Raw genomic sequence first — 6,380 nt, forward strand, 5'->3', positions numbered from 1 at the left:
GCTGTTTATTTTTTAGCATCACTCTCATTTATGGTTATGACAATGGGAAGATGCCAGCAGCTCACATCCCAGGCAGCAGACTAAGAACTTAATGTTACAACTTACTTTAAAAGCTTTTTGACCAATCACACAAAGTAAAACAGTAGTTCTAGTTAATACACAGACCATTTTATTTATCCTTTCTTTCTGCTTCTTGTATAATTTTTCTGCTGACAAATCTTACAGCTACTGCTTAGCTTTAATCACCATCCTGCTGTCTCTGAGGCCTGCCTTTTGCAACGTGCCCAAACCCCTCTGATTTTAAGGAATCCCAGAGCAGGGGGCAGGCAGGACGGTGTGGGTGCTGCCCTGTGCACGACCACTTTGCTTAGTCCTTGATTTATACTCCTACAATCCACCCTCGAGAGTGTGCCTGAGGAGAGAAATGCTTGAGGCCATGGCAGGAGCAACCTGGCAACTGGCTGAGCTCCTCAGAGCACTCAAGAAAGTTTGCCCAGATTAAGATCAGAATTTATTTAATTAATGTATTTCTTCATTATGATAAGCTGCGAGAGCCAATAATGCAGGTAGATCTAGTACTCTCTATCAGATCAAAGAATACAGATTTTTCCTGGTTGTTCATGAAGGAAAAGAAACAGAAATTTACTTAGCAGGAATAAAAATTATTTAATGTAATAAAAGTCTTGAGGGCTAAAGGTTTATGTTGCTGAAATGCAAGAGCTCCAAGACATATAGGCCATGGCTGTTCCTCCTGTAACATTCACTACTTTAATAACAAACTTTGGGATGAAAAATCGGGTAAGCCTGATCCTCCCCTCCGCCCTTCTCTGCCTGATTTATTGCTCTTTTTCTTTGCCAGACCTTTAGCTTGGCAGCACATGAGTGGCAGCAGACCCAGGACCTGGGTGCGGAGCAGCACAGCGGTGACATTTCCCTTCCTTGTGTCCCCAGGGTGAATTTACAGTGAATGAAGAGCCAGCTCCGTCCCCGTGCGGTTCCCAGGCCGAGGCTCTGCCTTCTGCTGGGAGCAGTGACTAAGGGTTGCTGCGAGAGGATGGGGAGAATGTGCAGGCATTTGTGTAACAAAGAATTGTAAATCATCTCCAACAGCCATCACTCAGCGAGGGATGCTGCTGGCAGATTCAAGAGTGAGGAAAGGGACAGTCTCCCCATCGTCAGCCAGGAAATCCTGTGTGTCAGGGTGAGGAGCTTCCGAGGGCAGAGAGCCCGTGCCAGGAGCGAGGGAGCACGGCACATCCTGAGCTGGGACCCCAGCAATCCCACCCTGTGCATCCCTGAGAGCTTCCAAAAGCTCCTGGAGCTCTGGGGAGCCTGTTCCAACCCTGACCATGCAACATCCTGAGCTGGGACCATCCAGACCTGCACAAACACCCCAACAATCCCACTCTGTGCATCCCTGAGAGCTTCCAAAAGCCCCTGGAGCTCTGGGGAGCCTATTCCAACCCTGACCATGGAACATCCCGAGCTGGGACCCCAACAATCCCACCCTGTGCATCCCTGAGAGCATTGTCCAAAAGCTCCTGGAGCTCTGGGGAGCCTGTTCCAACCCTGACCACGCAACATCCTGAGCATTGCACTGCTGCACTGTGCCCCAGCCCTGCTGCACTGTGCCCCAGCACTGCTGCATGTGTGCCCCAGCCCTGCTGCACCCCAGCACTGCTGCACTGTGCCCCCAGTGCTGCCCTCCTGCTCCACCAGCAGCACTGCCATGCACATGGAGTCAATTAGCCCCGCTGACCTCTGAGCCCTGCTGTGTCCCCCCATCCATTAGCAGCCCCCAGCCCTCAGCTCTCAGTATGAATTGATGTCGCAGCCATTCTCTTGCAGCACAGAAACATGCGTCCTCATTCAGCTGTCCATTTCCACTTTCTGTTCCTTTGTCCTGCCCTTCTGTTCCCTGTGTTGCTAACCTGGTCACCACTTCTTGACCCCACGTCCTCGTCCCTCCCGAGGGTGTTGTAATCCCAACCACTACCAAAAAACTTTTACTTTTTCCCCCTTTACTCACATCTTATTTAGCAAAAAATGGTTTCCAGCAGTGTGGGAGCTTTGATCCCCTATTCAAGAAATCCTTGCAATGTTTTTTTAAAGACTTTCTTTCTAAGGCAAATGAATTCTTCATAAAGAGGGAAATGGTGTGCTGGTTGGGCTCTGTTCATCTGAGGAAGACAAACGATCTGTTTTATTACTTGAAAAGCATAACAGTTGAGTGTGTAGATTTGTGATTTATCTGTAATTAAGAATCCACTTCAGCAGCATATTAATTACAGAGAGGAGGATTAGTTTTGCTGAGTAGAAAAGTAAAATCAAAGTTCCTTGAATTAGAAGACGGCGTAAAATGCCTGAGGCTTTGGTTTTCCACGGCTCTGCATTACGCCTACACTGGGACAGGACAGCTCTAGGGCACATTTGAGTTTTTAGACTTTTAAATTTTCTCTCTGGGTCACAGAAATAAAGTCCAGGGGCTCAGAGACCTCTCCCTGCTGGTGCTGGTGGCTCCCCCGGAGCTCCGGTTCTGCCTGGGCTGCTCCAGGGGAGGAGGATCCTGCAGGGTTCACGGGAGCCCAGGGCACGGCGGGGCTGCAGGAACAATCAGGGATGTGCTGCAGCGGGCAGAGAGCTTCGCCCTGGATGCTGAGTGCCTTCTGAAGTGTTTGGGTACAGCACAGCCCTGCCTGGCACAGCCTGGCATGGCACAGCCCAGCCTGGCACAGCCCCGTGCCCAGGGCTGCTGCTCAGGGTTTGGGCATCCCTGCCATGGCGCTGGGGTGGGCAGCGAGGGCAGCCCAGCTGGTTCTGAGCCAGAGCTTTGCTGGCAGCACCCACAGCACAAACAGGAGCCTGGCAGGGTGTGGGCTTTACCAGCTGCCACAGCTGTGCTCCCCTTGGAGGTGCAGGAGAGGTCAAGCTCCTGCCCTGCCCTCCACACATCTCAGGCTTCCCCTGCTCTTCCCCTGACCCTCAGCCCACGGGCTGGGCAAGGAGCACCAAAACAGAGCTTTGGGTGGTACTCCATGGACAGAGCAGGTCCTCGTGTCACACAGACCCATGGCAGCCCTGGCAGAGCTGGGATTTGGGGGATTACTCCTTTGTACCCACACCTGCGCTTTAATTTAGCCCAGCCTTGTCCCTGTGCCCATGAAGGAGGCTGCAGCTCATGTGAAAAGACAATGCTAAAGCCTCGTGGCAGGCTGTGAATCCTCACGTGCAAGGAATTCCCTTGTAAGCAGCTTTGAGCTGTAAAATAATCACCCAACCCTGTAAAAGTATTTTGGTCATAAACAAACTTTGCCGTGGCTCTGCTGGTTTCTTTGCCCCATAATAACTGCATCAGACACAAACACCACGTGCCTGACAGCAACAGGAGGAAAACAGTGTCTTCCAGGAGCTTCACTTGACATGACATCGCATTTGGCAGCAATTTAACGAGGCAGCCAGGGCACCTGTGGGAGCAAACGTTCCACCCAAGGCTTCTCTGAGCAAGGTGAGGTCCAGGGACAGCCCCAGCCCCAGCCCAGCTGCTGCAGAGGCTGCCCTGAAGAGTTTTGTGTGGCATTTACCATCCAGAAGGGTTTCCTCAGGCAGAGGTTAACTCAAAATCAGAGGAAGCTTTCTCCCCACGCAGGTATGTGTGGCACCCACAGCACCCTACGCACCCTGCCCTGCTCCCCCTGTCCCAGAGCCTGCTGCCCAGGGATGGGAAGTGCCAGCACACAGTCCCTGTTCAGCAGCTTCAGAAACCCTCACCCCTGGGGAGAGTTATCTGGTATTCATCCTTTGTTCTACTCACATTACTGACTTTATCCTGTCTGCTTCATCACACTTCTCCGTGGGAGTCACCTGCTCCCTCTGTGCCTTCATTTGGATGTATCCTCTGCCCTTTTCCCTCGTTTTTTTGGCTCTGTCCCCTCTTCCTTCATCACATCCCTCTGTGGTGGGGTCAGTTCTCAAAGCCTCCTTTTCCAAAGGTTTCCACTTACCTTCTCTGCAGAGCAGCACTGACCCTGGACCATTTCCCAAAGGGTTCTCACACCCCCAGCTCCATCCTTTCAGTCTCACTCTCTTCCAGCTGGTGCAGAAATCAAGCCCCAGAAGGCACTGCATCAATAGACTCAGCTGCAGCAGGTCTGGTGCCTCCTTCTCCCACCTGCTTCCCACTGGATTGTCCATTCCTCCCTCTGCAGTGCCAAATCAACCTGGATTTGCATCACCCAGGGAAAGCCTCACATTACTCCACATCACCATGAACTCACAAAGGTTCCAGTTTCCCACTGCTGTGCTCTGAGTCACTCAGCTCTGTTAGCTCTTCACAATCAAGGATCTTCAAAAGCTCTCCAGCCCCAGAGCACACCCTGCCACCTCCCCCTGGGGCTGCCCTGACCCACGGGCTCAGATTCCAGAGCTGGCTTTGGCACTCCCCTCCTAATTGGTTTGCTTAGCACGGGGCTGCTAAAGCTAGCAGGGGATGAGACACTGCTGGGCTAAGGGCAGCATCATTAGGCCATCATTAGGAGGGTGAGGACATGGATCTCCCCACCTCCAAAAACCTCCTGCGACTCCTGGATGCAGGCAGGAATAAACAGAGATGGTCACTGCAAGGGGCAGCAGGAGGGACGTGCCACCAGCCCGTGTCCCTGTCAGCCCCACCTCTGCCAAACCACCACACACGACCCCTGTGGAATTCACAGACCACACAGCAGCAGCAAGGGCTCAGAAGAAATGGTGTTTAATTATGGTATACATTAAATTAAATGTAATTCTGAATATTGGTCTGCAATTTCCTGATGACTTATTCGCCGGTGAGCAGCTCTGTCCCAGCGAGGGGAGGGCCCCACTGTGCAGACAACTGAGTCAAAGAGCCTTTGTCAGCCCAGAGAGCATCCAGTGCTCTCCTTCTTAGCATGGCTATCTGTCCACGGGCACCTCTGCTGCTCTCCACCTCTCGAAATCCCCCTCAGCAGTTGGCACATGCCACAAAGTTAATGAAAAATCAGCAGAGCTGGGGAGCATTAAATCCGTTTACAGAGGAGCTCATGTCTCACAGAGGGCAGACGATGCCTTTAACAGCTTCCATGGCTTTGGGAGGTTGGACTTGGGCACCCAAACTCCTCCAGGGCTCTGGTGTGTGTCCTCAGCGAGTGCCTGAGGGGCTAGACGTGCCCTCACCACAGAGCTGGGATCATTCCCAAGCTGGAGATGTTCCTGCAGAGCTTTCCATGCAGGAGCTGGTGCCAGCTGAGACAGGGCAGCAGCTGGAGTGTCCACACCACAGCCCATATTCCATCCATCCATCCATCCATCCATGAGGACGAGGGCAGCCTGTGCACTGCTAAGGGTGGAGCCAACAAGGTTCATCATCACCTGCTGAAGGGATGAAGAAGCCCCCCCGTACTGGCCATTCACTAGGAGGACATGAGGCAGTGATGGGCACTCCCTTTTGTGCCCCGAGGGAGGAGAAAATCCAGGAGAGTCTCTGAACCCATGGGGGAGATCCCACCAGAATTCCCTGTGGCCTCCTTCACTCTGGAGCAGCGAGTGCTCCAGGCTCACCTGGAAGCTGCTGACCCTTCCCAGCAGCTGGATGTGTTCACCAGGCTGCCGAGTCCTTCCCCAGCCCACCAGAGCCCACCTCAGAGTCCCCAGGAGCAGGGAAGTCCATTGAGAGTGGTTGGTAGTGGCAGCTGTTCCCACATGGATCATCCAGGTCCTGCCAGGGCTCTGCTCAGCTCGCCCTGTGCCCTTCCTTCACGTGGGATGTCACCGTGCAGGGGACACGTGTCTGCCTGTCCTCCTGCACAGCAGAGCCCAGTGCTGCCTGGCCAGGGTCCTTGCCAGCCCCAGGACTGGAACTGACTCATTTAAAGGAAAACGAGAAATACAAAACCAAAACCATCCTCATCTCTGACCTTTACCATAAAAAAAAAAAAGAGAAAAAGAAGATATTCAGGACCAATATATACAGATGGGGGAATTGCACTTAATTACAGTAGTTTACATCCATTGGACAAAATTTACTTCTTTTTTATATAAATCTCTGTGTATAGGAGTGGGGAGGGGGGAAGATGGAGCAGACTGTACCTATATTTACAGTTTAATTGGCTCAGTTCGACAACACATGCAATTCCTCCCTCCAAACGCCAAGTAACAGACCCCGGTCCCTCTCAGTCCGAGCGGAGGAGTACGACTCAAACCACGATCCATCTTCCCCTCCTGCCAGTCCCCGGCACTGCTCGTGCCTCGTTCCTCGGGAGAGCCTCTTGCAAGGCAAATACTTCAGCAGAACAATGCCCAAGACACATCCAGGCGGCGTGGAGGGAAGGAGAGGCAGTCCCGGCTGGGCGCCGCGGCTCGGGCGGTGC

This window comes from Lonchura striata, chromosome 20 (assembly GCF_046129695.1).
Source record: "Lonchura striata isolate bLonStr1 chromosome 20, bLonStr1.mat, whole genome shotgun sequence".
Lineage (NCBI taxonomy): Eukaryota > Metazoa > Chordata > Aves > Passeriformes > Estrildidae > Lonchura > Lonchura striata.